At 28.2% G+C, this 15,510-nt stretch overlaps 1 pseudogene; it reads right to left on the reverse strand.

Moving 5' to 3' along the window:
• Window positions 1-222: 222 nt before the first annotated feature.
• LOC149528137 (peroxidase 4 pseudogene) lies at window positions 223-5,805 on the reverse strand (annotated as a pseudogene).
• Between the last annotated feature and the right edge of the window lie 9,705 nt (window positions 5,806-15,510).

The following is a 15,510-nucleotide window of genomic DNA, read 5'->3' on the forward strand; positions in this document are numbered from 1 at the left end:
ATTTCTAACTTGAACTCTGTAGGTGCACTTAGACTTGGCATTTTGTAAAAAAGTTGGCAAGCTTCTCTAATATATATATCTATCCAATAAGACTTAGATGACTTCCTTTGGTATTTTCTTTACTTTGACTTGCAGTGAGATTCATGGACAACTTCAGAAGAAGGAAGGTAAAATCTTAGATAATTTTGGATTTCTCGCAACCCATTGTATAGCTCAGAGATCTCAAAAATATTTAAAGTGACCAATTGTATGAGCACCTGAAAGAGCAATCATATCCTTAGTAGAAAGGCCTTGTGTTTGAAATCTAGAGATAAGTGTAGCCAAATCTGAAGAAGGAGAAGGCAGATTGCTGTTGGCACCACTTAAGCTTGCACTTGTTGAGTCTCTTCTTCCCAACGGTGCTGTCCATGATGGCCCTCCCAAAAGTACAACTGAGTCATGAGCAGCAATGGTAACGATATTAGCACATGACACAACTCCACTGCAAACAACTTCTAACTGAGTTTTAATGGTGTCTATCACATTGTACACTCTCACAGAGTTTGCATTTGGTTTTGCAGTCTTTTCTCTAGTGAATGATGAGGTATCGTCCAACAGTATAGATCCATCACATCCCTTTAACCAATTTCATTGAATATTATCGTGAAAGCATCAATGTTTTACTAGCTGTGTCTTCTTGTAACAGCTATGCCAAATGTTCACATGCCTTATTTTCTGACATATTACTTCCTTGTTGAACGTTGCGGGTTATATGAAGACAGGCTAAAACACTTCATTGATAGAACTAATCACTTTAAATTATGATACTTGGCTAAGGTCTCCTTCATATTTTCAAATCCATTCTTCAATGTGCAGTAGTTTAGAAGTGTTTTTTTCGGGTTGGAGTTGCTCATTTTGTCAAATGGATACTAGGCACCTTTAAAAATATACGCTTCTTTCCTGCTAGTGAAGTTGCCTCTTTTTGTTTAGTTTTTGAATTGTCTTCAAATGTTCTACTCATGTGCTAGTCCAAGGCTTGTCTTGGCAGCTTAGAAACAGTTGCATTAAGGCGGGGGTGTAATCAAGAAATCGTATGCCAATGTCCATATCATTCCATGTTTCCATGTGTACGTTGTGGTAGGGAGGACAAGCCGTATTCACCATACATTGTTCTACTTTCCATAGCTTCATTGATGGAGGGAAGAGCTTGAGTTAATGTAAAAATGAAGATAAAAATGTAGACAATGCAGGAAGAGCAGTGAGCCAGGGCTTGGCACGATGGTTGATGAAAGAATCAAGGAATCTACGCCTCCATTTGCTCATGTAACCTCACTAGTCTCCTTCCTCAATCTATCGAGTTCCTCTAGTGAAGAAATAGTTGTGCCTTTGCATAGACTAATAATATGTTGTTGTAGATACCATTTCACCAATATCAATGTTGAATGAAACAACATGCCTGTATGGTATATGAAGAAAGATGGCTCCGCTGGATATATGGTATTACCTTCAACAATTTGTGTTCTGGTCTATGCCTTAAAGGCCACAAATCATCCTTGGTGGCCTTTGTAAAATAAAAACACATCAAATAGAAGTTGACAAAATAGTGAAACCGGTGATGAAGATGTATGAGCTACGTCTGTTGTAATGCTCTCTTTGCGACTATCCCATGCTCCCTCGTCCAGCTGACAACCAAAGTGCAAAAAATTACCTTTCACATATAAATACTATGGTGGAACACATTGAGAAGGATGAGTATACCGAAGCCTTGCATTCTCAAGCCGCATGCTTTTTTTGGAATGGTGCCTGAATTACTCTAAACATCTGTGACTTTATTTCTAGCCGGCAGTAGTGTTCAAGTTGAAGTTGGGATTGGGAGTTTCGAGTTAGAATTAGATTAAAAAGTTGGAGTAAGGGGAGAGAGAGTGCTTTAGTACATGGAGAGAGAAAAAGTGAAACTCAAACCCAAAACCTTAACCTGTACTTCTCTCTAAAATTTTTAGCACGTGGAGAGAGAAAAATGGGAGGAGAGAGAGTGGAAACTCAAACTTAAAACCTTAACCCATACTTCTCTCTAAAGGTTTTAGTATGTGGAGAGAGAAAAGTATGGGAAGAGAGGAAGTTTTAATTTTCTTGAGTATTAATCTCTCTCTTTTCAATTAATTAATATAATTAAACTCTCTGTAAAATGTTGGGAAAATAGTTATCAAATATAGAAAAAGTACTGAAAGTTCAGATAACATTTGTAATCTCATCTAAATATTACCAAACAAGCTCGACAGACCTCTATATCTCATCCTTTTGAACCTAAATGTTTGAAGTCTCTACAAATATAGTAGAGCATGCTAAAAATTTTAGGCAAGAGCATATATAGCACCTATCTTTAAATTTTCTAACAAAGGAAAAAATGGAAACAACCTGTACTCAACTCATATTTGATTTTTTGTGCAAGATTAATTAGAGAATTCATCTGAAAACATTACTCCCCACCTTCAAAGGGAATGGAATAAAACTTAATAAGACAATGAGAAATTCCTCCTTATTTTCTACTCCTATTTTTCCTTCGAGCATTCTTATCTTCTTATTGTTAGGAATGCCTCAGACTATACAATGTTCATGGTGTTTTGAGGAAAATTTGGGTGCACCATACGGTGAAGTAAAATTCTAGATTTGAAGGGAGTGTCTCAAGGCGAAGGGAGTGTCCTAAGGAAAAGGAAATATCCCATGTTAAAGAAAGATTCCCGATGTGAAGGAAGATTGTGGAGGTGAAGGTAGTGTCTTGAGGTGAAGGGAATATCCTAAGGCAAAGAAACATTCTTGATGCAAATAAATATTGTCCATGTGAAGGAAGTTTCCTAATGCAAAAATAACTTTTCTTGAGGTAAAGAAAGACTCCCAAGGTGAAGGAAGATTCATGAGGTGAAGGGAGTGTCCTGAGACAAAGAGAATGTCATTGAAAGCATTTCCATCATCAAAGGCATCTGCATCACCAAAGGAATCCAAATAACTGGAGGCATCTTAGTTACATGAGGTGTTCAAGTGATTGAAGACATATGATACCTAAAGGAATGATTTTTTGATGGATAGTTGACCAGTAGATGGATGAGTTCCAAGGTTGTTGCTAATTGATTAGTTCTATGATAGTTAATGCACTAGATTTCATAAAAAAAATCATAGTGTATAAATCTATAAGGGATTCATTAGGAATGGAATGGGTTGAAAGTGTGAAATTCAGGTTGATCATAAAGGCAATGTGAGCCTATGAGCCTATCCAAAAACTAGAGCTTGTTGTACATAAATTGTTTACTTTAATATAAAGTTGCTTAGGTGTTTTGTGGTGGTGAGTTTTTCTCGAAAGGGTTTCCCATGTTAAATCTAGTCTCCTTTGTTTATCTTGTGTGCATTGTAATTTTTATATTCTTGTTTTTCCTATCAAGTATGATGAAGTAGTTGTGAAATATTTCTTTTTCCTCCTCAAGATTGACAATAGGAAGGCATTTTTGCACATTTCTTCCATAGCAAGTGATATTAGAGCCTAGGTTACCCTCATTGGGTAGGGATTTTTTCAATTTCAATTCAGTTCCTATGGGAGTTTGCAAAGTATTTATTTAGAATTGAGATGATAGGTATACAAATAATAGACATTGAAATTTTCAACGGCACAAACTTTGAGTTGTGGAAACTTAAAGTTGAAGATATATTGGTTGAATGAGATCTGTAGATTGTTATGTTTGGAAATAAGCTTTTAGGCTTGAATCAAGAAAAATGGGATCTAGCAGATTGAAAGGATAGAGGACTAATAAGGTCATATCTTGTGGATTTTGTTCTATTGAATGTTCATGAGGAGAAAATTGTGCATTCTTTGTAGAAGAAATTGGGAGATTTTTATTAGAGAAAATCCTTGGTAAACAAGCTCTTCCTAAGAAAGAATTTGTATGCTTTGAAGATGGATAGAGGAATGACTGCGATAGATCATTTAAATGTGTTCAATATGGTGGTTGCATAACTGACATTTATTGGTGTGTATGTGAGTGAAGAAGAGTGTTTCATGTTACTATTATTCTCATTTCTTGATTCATGGGATCATATTGTGATGGCCATTAGAAGTACTACCACCCACTTTGAATTGAATGAAGTAGTTATTGCACTTCTATTAGAGGAGATGTGGAGGAAATATTTTGAGGTGGCTAAGGAGGCCTTCACCATTCGAGACCAAGTGAAGGATAAATGAAATAAGGAAATGAATCCTAAATGTTTGGGAAAGAAAACCAAAGTGAAGCTTTGGAATTGCGAGCAAACTAGTCATATCCAAAAGGATTGTAAAGAGGGGAAGAAGAAGAAAATAAATGGTTCTTCCAATTCAAATTCTTCTAAGGGTGATGATGAAGTTACTAACAATGTTGTTTTGGCTAATCGGCCATATGATGATGACAAGTTAGAGTAATTCAATCTTCATGTCAAAGATATTTGTTATGGTTCCATGTGTGAGTTGACACCACCATACGATGGGAGTTGTTAGCAGTGATGTAGATTCTATGTGTATGTCAGAACCATAGTTTAGTGGGAGTGTTTGGCAGTGATGTAGTAAATAATCTTCATTGGTATCACAAATGTTGAAGGTGCGAGGTTTTGATGTTGTAGAAGGATGTTCTCACATTTTCTTAACTTCTATTTGGATATGTTAATCTTCATGTGATTGAAGATGTTGACATCTTGATGGTTTGATAGAGTCTTTAATAAATGTGTGAGTTATGTTTTCATTTAACATGTTATGATATGTTTAAATGGAGCATGTAATCTCTTTAATTGAGACTATTTAGATCATTTTGTCATGATTATGTTACTGAGGTCATGGTTGGAATTTTGGCATGTTGATCTTGTTTTAAGTTTCTTTGTATTGAGTATATTGATCATTTGCTTGATACTTTGTGATATTGTAATATTGTATTTGGAGTTGGCATGGATTGATCAGCTACACATGCTCATGAATACCTAGAGACTATGGTGAATTTTGTTTAATGGATTCATATCAAATCAACTTTACCTGTACAATAGGAGCTTCTTAGTGTATATTGGCAAATTAGCTTTGAGGCTTGAGATTGTAGTTACAAATTGTATATGCTGTTTCTTTTGAATTCATATTATATACCTTAGAGGTATCAAAGTGAGAAAAATTAAGTTTGAATGGCCCATGTGGTCATGTGAAGTATCTAGATAGATATGTGTACAATCTATTCAAGTGGAAGATTGTTAGGAATGACTTTTACTATACAATACTCATAGCACGATAAGGAAACTTTGGGTACACTATATGGTGAAAGAAGATTCCCTAGATAAAGGGAGTGTCTTGAGATGATAAAGAAAGATTCTCAAAGTGAATTAAGATCATTGCTTCTTTACTTGTTATGGACATTGGTTCTCTTTTACTCCACTTTCCAATTATATTCCCTCTCAAGTAGCAAACCTTTTATGCCTTCAAAATAGATAATGGGAAGACAAAAATTCTTCTTATTGACCATGTTGTGCAGAAAAAATAATGTTATAACCGATGGTAAAATGTGCTTATAAAGTTTGAAGCATAAAGGGAAGCATATTACTCATTTTTTTAATCCTGCCGGCCGAATCCACATCCAGTATATTGAACCCACGTATACTTCTTATGTATGACCATTTGTCGCTGTTAATATATCTTGTTCAGAATGAAAGATGATTATATGGGCATTGAATTTATATTGCATATATAAGGCAGAGTGTGATAAACAGCCAAGAATGGCTTGCCCGCCTTGAATTTGTTTTGAGAATGTGGGCAAACCATTCGTGGCCGCCCATCACACTTGTGCTTCTCAAGGTAATAATAATATATGTTTACGATAAACTAATTATATATTTTTATCAACTGGGTATGGATTTATCAAGTTTCCGTCTGCATTTCTGATTTCTCTTTCCATATCATGTGATAATTTGTCGTTGAAAGCTTCCTTATATAATAGGATTGGATCAGTTTTCAACTCATGCATAAGTAATAAAACAAATAGGAATGCTGGTTGTATATCACTATTTACCCTAAAATATGAGTTGTCTCCATGAGTTCTCCCCTGGGATAATTTTAATTGCTCGCAAGGGAGGTCATCAATTGCTTCATATCTTCTGTAAGCATTTATCCCATAGATAGCCGATTTTATTTCTTATATTATAAATTGGTTTCTAGTACACAATTATTTTTTATTGTGAAGGAGGGTAATGAGAACGGTTATATAAAAAAAAGAAAAAATTTAACTAGTAGTTGCGCGCTTTTGTATGGCAACAATAAGCTTTTGTATGACAACGATAAAGATAGGAATTAATACTTGATCAAAATGACTTCTCAAGAAAAGTAAGGCTTGAATGCACAAAGCTTTAACCAGTCATTAATTTGCATAGAAAATTTGAGGTAGCAATAATATTTGTAGATCTCAACAATTAAACAATAGTTGAAATCCATGAAAACTTTGGAAGGAAACTTCAAAATCTACAAAATAATTAATTGTGGATGAAAATTTAATTATTGATTTTTTTTTAAAATAGTAAAGATAGAAATAAATCCTATAACTAATTGTCCAAAATCAAAAAGGTCTAATATGATGTGCTAAAATTGAAATCTCATATAAATGAAAGAAATTAATGTCAAAAAAATAAAACTATTTATCTGTAAGTTGTTTTCATAAAAAACAACATCCACACTAAAATGTTGTCCATATATTTCCTTTCTGTATTAATATTAATTCATTCTCATTTACAATCTACAAATAAAATTGTCTCCGCCCAATTGTATTAACAACAATTTGAACAAAAAGATCTGATAATTATAGCTTGAATAATCTGGTCACATATAATATAATACCAATATCCCTATTCCAAAAGGCAGATCACTTAAAGTCCACTAATATGATATAATCGTAATGGAGCACAATGACACATGCAGTGGGGGGAATTTGTACCAAACTGAAAAAACATAACCTTAAACTAGACATATCAGTGTAACTTTCTTTACTTTTCTTGTAATCCCTCTTTTGATTGTATGGTTCATGGATTTTGGCATCGATCTGTCAGGAAGCCACGTTGGTTTGTTTCATGATAATGCACTGGATTGAAGGAATAAAAAAATTGAGTATGGCTCTCTGAAAAAGGCCTTTTATCTCTTAACAAACTTCCATTCCTCTTTTCAGGAAATCCAACACATTTAATACATTTAAGGTTAGCTGGGTGGGAAAGGTATGTGTGAACAGATCAACAGAAGGATTGATACTTTGATATAGAGGAAGGAGTCTGGTCCTTTCTAAAGGTAATCATGGCATAAACTTCTTCCTCTATCACAAATCTAAACTATGCATTTATAGGAGACGAGAATTAAAAGAAAAATGAAAATGAACATTAAATAATGTAAATATAACTATTTTAAAAATGAAAATACAAAAAAAAGTTGAATATTAAAATATAGATATAAAATTTACAATATTTATGAAATTTGAATATTATTTAAGAAATATGTTCAAAGATTTAGAAAAAAAATTAATAAGAAAAATAGAAAAAAAAATATGAAAATAAATCAACACTAAAACTTAAAATCAATTTAAAAATTAAAGTTAAATAAATAGAAATCACAAGTAATTTTTTTTAAATAAATCAAAAAAGAAAAAAAAGTTAAAAACAGATATTTAAAATATAATATTGTGTGAATAAATTAGAATATTAATAATTTTTAATTTAAATAACATATTATTTACTAAAATATTTATCAATAAATATTATTTATTTCTATTTAAATTTATCAAATATAAAGAACAATAATCAATTAAAAAATCCTTTAAAAATCTATTACAAAAGATTAATAAGGAAAAAAAAAAAGTGTAACAAATATTCTATTGATTAAATAAATTATAGAAACTAAAAAACATTATTTAAATAACAAATTAAACTAATAAAAAAATTAAAATAATTTGAAAACTAAAATCTAAATCAATTTAAAAAATCAAAAGTTAAATGAATATAGATCACAACAATAAATAGAAAGAGAAAAAGATGAGTTAAAAGTGGAGATAACAAGTAATAAATATCGAAACAAGAGCTAAAAGTGGAATGAGATAAAAATTGACTGTAATAATTAATAGGTAGGATTTGCAATATTCTGGCCAAATGACAACTTTTCTAGTCAACAGACAACTTTTCCATCAAAAATTCAATTTCGAAGAATAAAGTTCCCACAAATAGCCTATCAACTAAAAAAAATAATTATTTTCACTCAACCCATGAGCAATTTGCCAAGTTCTTTTGAAAAATATAAATTAAAATAACTATTTTAAGGCCAAGATACATGCAAAAGATTTGAGAAGTTTCTAAATTATCAAAAAGAAACAAATCTTATAACTAATTGTCCAAAAAAAATATAGAAAAATTTTAAAAAGTAAAGATTAAAAAATTTATAAACTATTGGAAAAATAGTTTAAAACAACTAGTAACCCTATCAGCTTAAATATATAAAAGATAAAATGAATGATTGATTTGCATGAAGATCTTACTTCTACTAATTTGTTTCTAATTCAAAACTTTCATTCCATCAGATAAAATATTTTCTTTCTTTATAATGTAAGTAACTATAACAACCTTATTATTGTTGTTATAGGCTAGTACTATTTTATTCACTTTATACAATTATTAAATTATTTTAAAACTAATAACAAATAACTATTTTTACGTTAGGTATTAAATTTGATTAATTTTTTAATATGATATTAAGATAAAAAATTAATCCTAATATTTTGATAACTATTGTAGATACAAAACTATATAAATTATACAATATTAACATAATTATAAATTATCTATTTAATTATTTACTACTGACAACTTTTTTATTAGTTTGTTACATTTCAAAAGTATTTATTATCAATTTCCATTTTTATGTTTTGTTAAAATTTTAGTTATATATTAAAAAAAAATGCATTACCTCATTGTAATCTCTCTTTCTCATATATATATATATATATATATATATATATATATATATATATATATATATATATATATATATATATATATATATATATATATATATATATATATATATATATATATATATTACATTTTCAATTAAATTATATATTATTTATGCATTGATAAAATTATTACAAAATATTATAATTTGTATTATATGTATTCAATAATAATTCTATATAATTATAATTTAAGAAAAAAAAATTATTTTATCAGTAAAATTATATTTATAGTAGAGATGCTCTTTCTTACATTTATATATGAACTAAATTAGTTACTACCTTTTATATATATATATATATATATATATATATATATATATATATATATATATCTAAAGGCTTGGAAAGGCTTATAGTTTTTTAAACAATTATTATTTTAAAGCCTCTAGAAATATCAACTCCTTTATAAATATTATAGAATATATTATAAGCTAGTTGGAGTGGCTCAAAACACTTGAGTCTTATACACAGATTTCCAAGAAGCACTATGTCCCTCCAAATTTTGAGCCAACATTAATACATAGTGCTAATTGCATAATGTTAATTTTGATTTTAATTATGTATTTTTATTTCTAACTATTTCGAATTAAAACTTTGCATTATTTTTATATCAAATAATATTATTAATTAAATTATACTTTTACATAAAAAAATTTAATATCTATTACAAATAAAATTTTATATCATATAATATGATTATATATATATAATATTACATTATCATTATAGTTAATATTTGTTTAAATAATTATCATTAGAATTTACTAATAAATTTGCATTGTAATTATAAAATTATTATATTATAATTGTAACAAATTATAACAACTAAAAATTAATATATTTAAAAATTATTTAAAATATATAAGTAAATTATAATTAATTTATACATAAAATCAAAACTAAGGCAAGTATTAACCCATTCTATGACAATTGGTTTCTTTGTCTATTGTAGTTAAAGAATAACTTTCTTAGTATTATTCTTCTAAGAAAAAGTTAAATTATTTATTATTGTAGTAGGAAATGTACTATTTCATTCTTTTCTTATATGACTCATTTTCTAGTTCATAATTCATTTTTGTTCAGCATGTCGGATGATTTTAGAAGATGGATTAAGAAACTATATCATATTAGTAGAAAATATATACTAAAACTAATACTTTTATTAAATATATTACATATTTAAAAATTAATCAAAAAGCTATATAATATTTTTATATAAAAATAATAATCTCACATACATATATAATTTTAATAACATTACATGTTAACAAAATCATAATTATTTCAAATAAATAATTTAATTTAATTTTTTAATACCATCCATTAATTTTTTATCATAAATCAAAAGACATTTCAATGAATATTCTATCTTACACAAAATTAAAGACTAAGACATATATTGATATTCTTTAATTTTCTTACTCTAATATTAAATTAGTATAACTATTCTTATAATAAATTCAAATTTTAATTGTTCTTATTAATTAGTTATTTTTATATATATTTTTAAATTACTATATTCATAGTTTAACTATCTATTACAATTTGTTAATTCAAATACTGTTTAGGTAACACTTGTTATATTAAAGGTCATTTTATTGTTTGTAATACAGAAATTTGAATCTTCATAATTTTGTCAATATTGTCTCATTTATTATAATATTTACAGTTGGTTTAGTGATTCCAATCAACTGTATCAATAACCAATTATATAATTTTCTTTTTACTAAAACTATATTTCATATTATTAATAAGAAAAGTGAAAGATGATTCTACTTTATTAAGCACCCAATCTATAATACAAAACGTTTAAAAATATTGTGTGACTTGAAATTTCAAATTTCAAAATTTTAAATATTATAAAAATTAACCAGCACTTCAAAATTAAACATTACAAAAACCACCTACCTGCATGTAATCACTCAATTATTGCCATGCACTCATGCCCACCACAAAATAAATTGTCACGTCAAATCAAATAGTGAAAAGAGAGGTCTGTCAATGAAAACTTGGCAATAGGATTTTCTTTTCGATTTATTCGAAATGTTTCCCTCATCCCTTGACTTAAATTGATTCTTGCCAATATCATTCTAAAAGCTTATCTTGAAAGAAAGAACATAAAAACAAAACCGCTACTATAGCTTTTCATTCAGATTATTTGGCTTCACTTTTGAAAAGATGGTGCCATCAACTTTGGTAAACAGAGGAATATGCCGTCATTGAAGAGATAATTCCTGAGCTACGCCATCAACTTTTCAAATTTGAGAAACAGAACTCCGTAACTGTGCCATCAAGTTTGATAATAAGAAAAAATTCGTTCTTATCTTAAATGTATTCCTATAATCTCATAAATCGTCGTTCGTTCTATTCGTGTTTCGGCTAATCCATTGCTCCATGTTTTGCTGGTAATTCTCGTTGTTGAATAGATATATATTGTCTTCTCTCTCGTAGTTTATATTATAGCTGGGGTTCGTGTTTCATATTTAATTGTCATGGGTAACTCTAATGTTTTTTGTTTTTTTCATTATTGGATTTAGATGAACGTTCAACTATTATTGTGCTCTAATTGGAAGTTCAAATTGCAAGAGGTAGGTTTTCCTAACAGCATGTCTCATTGTGTCAAGATGAACTATGATTGCCAACTTCATGTCTAAGAAAAAGTAAAATATTTACTAATAAAATGACACTTATCCTATCTAAAAATTGAAGATCATGAGAGCAAAATATTTACTAATAAAATGACACCTATCTTATCTAAAAAATTTGAGGATCATAAGCATTGATCATGTATATGAAATTGAGTAGTTATAAACTTCAAACCCTGAAATATCTTATGCCTTCAATGTTTGGCAATGAATTTCAATAGGATTTCAAGGACTTGTTCAACAATGAATCTCAATAGGATTTCAAGGGCTTGAGAGACCATACCCCTGAAAGATGGAATTTAGGTCTTGGGTTTGTAAACTATAATCTTTTTGTTTATACATGCTTTAGATTTTCTTTTCTTCAATCTCTATTCAAATCTTATCTTGTTTATTCCATCTTCTCTATATTAGTTCATCTCCAATACATCTAATCTTGCTTGGATCTTCATCAATTGTTGATGAAGCCTTTTATTTCATTCTTCTTCCCATTATTATACATAGAATTTAAAATTCTAATGGGTCTTCTCATAATCCATCTCATCCTCATTTTTAAACACATCTTCCACTTCAACAGCTTTCTTAGAGGCCCTCACTCCCTTCTACAATTATTGGACTTTTCCTACAACAAAAGTATTTCTTTCCTATCAACTATCAAACAAAAGTTTCTAAAAGACTTCTCTCTCCCTTCCTCCCTCTATGCACCTTCTACCTTGCGAAAACATTCTAACCTAATTTACAATTATCTTCCACCCATTTTCACTATTTCAAGGTCTTCTTATTGTATTTTCCATAGGCATTATACTATTCCAATCACTCTCTCCTATTATTCAATTAGTTTCCACCAATCAGATATTAGTATTTTTATAACATTTAAATACTTGTAAAGTTTTAATATTTATCTATCAATTTTATATGTTGTAGAAATTATTTTTCTCAAATTTTATTGGTTGATTTTGTTTACTCTTATAGGGCCCCTTTTTATGGAGACTTCCTCAATCTTGCATTTCTTCATGCAAGATTTTCGGAGTAAATATTAGCTTATAGAATTATCTTTTGTATTTAAGTATTTTTTTTTAAAATTATACAATTAAGTGAGCAACAACAACTTTACTATTATTTAAAAAATCAAACTTAATTTTTTTGATTGAACCAATTTTTAATATAGATTTTGACAAACTCATAAAATTAATGAAGTACATGTACTCTCTCAAAACATTTTAATTTTTATCCACAAGTAAACTATTATTTTTACATATTTAAATATTTTATAACAATAGGAAATATCAATTTTAAAGGATATTATAATTTGACAATTTGACAATCACCCCGATAAATTTTGTATCAAATTTAATCATTTAAACATCTTTAATATATTTTTAATAGTATACACATTTTCATCATGGATTTCTATTGTATAACTAAATGAAAGAGAAAGTAAAAAATATTTTTTTAATAATAAAAGAAATATTTTAGTAAGCATTGTATATTTAATAGGTGCTCTACCTAATTTAAAATTAGAAAAATTCAATTAGGTAAAAAATAAAAAATGAAAATTTATAGTAAAACTATAAAATACTATCATTAAGATTTAGTCAAATGACTTTTACTTCATAAAAACAATTAAAATGATTATTTGTTAATATAACTAGCAAACAAACGATACAAATTTTATTTTATTTTGAAAATGCTATAGTTCACAAGACTAACTTTAGAGCATTATATTTTGCATATGCTAAAGAGTTATATACAATAATAAATTAGTCTTCGATAATGCTCGAAACATTAATACATTTCTCATTTGAATTTTTTTTCAATTATTTACTTTAAATTGACAATTTATATTTCTCATTACTAATTAAATTAAAACTATAACAACAAATACAAGTCACTATGTGACACTTGTTTTATTAATGTTTTTAATCTACTTAATTGTTCCTCATATATCCTTTCCTCCTTAATATTTATATGCTAATGCTTCTTTAAATTTTATGATGATTCTTAAAACCCATTACTCTTAATTAAAAATAGTTCTACCAAACTCTTTCCAATATTAATGACATCATTGCACTTTCTGTCAACCCACTTTATGCATCCCAATTAATCAAAATTTATCTTCAAATTTAGTTTCCTTCATGACAATGTATTTATTTTATAGTGGAAATTTTATGAATTCAATAAACATCAATCTAAAAAAATCTAAAAAATAAGACATAGTTGCTTAAGAAATAAGAATTACAACAATAGAAAATAGAAGGCTCTTAAGGGTGCTATACACCAGTAGGCAAGATCAGTAATATCAATAAAAGTAAGAAGACAATGAAACAATTGCTCCTTATTTTCTTACCCGTGTTTCTTTACAGACATACCTTATTATCATCTTCTTTAGTAATATGCTCTGCAACTATTGTTTTTACTACCCTTCTTGTTGTGGGCAGTGGGTATCTTTTGTTCCCCTTTTCAATTATATTCCCTCCAGAGTAGCAAACATTTTATGCCTTCAAAATAGATAATGGAAAAATAAAAATTATTCTTATTGACCATGCTATGCAGAAGAATAAATTTACAACTGATGGTGAAATGTGCTTATAAAGTTTGAAGCATATTGTCATTTTATTTATTTCACCTACCTATTCAACAATCAGTATATAGTATTACAAGTTAGAGTTTCTGTTACACCAAAATATCGACTTGTTAATGTCCAATTCAACCACTACACTTATACAACACAGGAGACGGTTAAGCCATATCACAAATCTCGAAGAAGAAAGGCTGACTGTTAGTCCAACATATTGAACCCATGTATAATTATCTATGACCATTTGCCACTGTAAATATCTCATTCAATATGAATGATGATGATATGGGCATTGTATATATATATTGCATGTGTAAGGCAGACTGTGATAGACAACCAAGAATGGCTTGCCTGCCTTCTCAAATGAATCAATTTCTTTTGAAAATGTGGATAAACCACTCATCACACTTCTACTTCTTGATATTATATTAAGGTAAGTTTACTATGAATTTTTTATATATTTTCATCATTGTGTATGGAATTATCAAGTTTTCATTTGCATTTTTAATTTCTCTTATCATATTACCTAATAATTTGTTCTTGAAAACTTCTTTATATAATACCATTGAATCGGTTTTCTACTCATGCATAACTAATAAAATAAATAGGAATACTGGTGGTATATCACTATTTACCCTAAATTAACTTCTTTTTCAAAAATATAGTATTTTACTATTTTTAAAATATACCCAACCTTGGTGGGTTTTGATTAATGGTAGTACTATTTTACATTGGAATGTTTTACGGAGACAAATTTGTAGTCTTAAGGTTTTTTTTGTTAGACTTGACTCATCTTTCTTTAGGGATAACTTAGAAGCTTGAAATTTTTTGAAAACTATTTTCATTATTATTTTTAAAAATTAATCTTTCTGTTTTGATAATTTGTTTGATTCTAATGTTAATTTATTTAACCCAAACATTATAAAACTGTGTAATTCATATAAGCATAATTTAATCATGTTTTTATATGAATATTTAATAGCTTATTATATATTTTAGAGAAGTTATTTTCATTTGAACTGAATTCTTACTATCTAATTTTCTAAGATTGAATGAATATTTTCTACCCTTCTTAGAGTTCATATTTGAACCACAATATGATTTAGTGAAATCATCATTTGACAGTCAAATTCTCAATTCTTAATGATTAATTTTCTTTATTGCAAATTTATAAATTGTCTTTATTTAATATTTAATAATTTACAAGATTATTGCATCTCCTCTATATTCAACTCAAGCATCAGTTTTAGATGAGGGATTCTTTTATATGAAAATTTTCTTT

Source organism: Cupressus sempervirens, chromosome 11 (assembly GCF_028749045.1).
Source record: "Cupressus sempervirens isolate cs-2001-9-10 chromosome 11, ASM2874904v1, whole genome shotgun sequence".
In the NCBI taxonomy this organism is placed as follows: domain Eukaryota; kingdom Viridiplantae; phylum Streptophyta; class Pinopsida; order Cupressales; family Cupressaceae; genus Cupressus; species Cupressus sempervirens.